The following is a 435-nucleotide window of genomic DNA, read 5'->3' as shown; positions in this document are numbered from 1 at the left end:
CGTTTTTTTTCTGGGGAGGGGGAGACCGGGGGGTGTGCTTTTGGGGCCGGGGAGGGGGTGTTTTTGGGACGAGAAGATGTGTTTTTGGGACCGGGGGGGGGCAGTTTTTGGGACCGGGGGGGTGTTTTTGGGGCTGTTTGTGTGTTTGACGTTTGGGTCTGGGGGGCGTGGGGTTGTGTTTTTGGGGCCAGGGCGTGCTGCTGTTGCCCCCAGCACTTTTGGGGTCCCCTGGCTATTTCCAACCCCCCCCCCCCCCCCCCCCAAAAAAAAACACGACCCCAAAAACACCACCCCCGACCCCAAAAACACCCCCTCCACCCCCCAAAATAACCCCTCCAGCCCCAAAAGCACCCCTCCGGCCCCAAATAACCCCCCTCCCAGACACAACCAACCGCCCCCCGGCCCCAAACTCCCCCCCCCCGGCACTGCCGCCCC

At 63.7% G+C, this 435-nt stretch overlaps 1 protein-coding gene across 1 annotated transcript in view; it reads right to left on the bottom strand.

The window, feature by feature from the left end:
* The window catches only part of IQGAP3 (IQ motif containing GTPase activating protein 3), a 13126-nt gene that overhangs the window by 12175 nt on the left and 516 nt on the right, over positions 1-435 (bottom strand). The window lies entirely within an intron of this gene.

Source organism: Oxyura jamaicensis, chromosome 25, assembly GCF_011077185.1.
Source record: "Oxyura jamaicensis isolate SHBP4307 breed ruddy duck chromosome 25, BPBGC_Ojam_1.0, whole genome shotgun sequence".
Taxonomy (NCBI): Eukaryota; Metazoa; Chordata; class Aves; order Anseriformes; family Anatidae; genus Oxyura; species Oxyura jamaicensis.
Note: the sequence above shows the minus strand (reverse complement) of the source record. Positions and strands in the feature narration are given on the sequence as shown.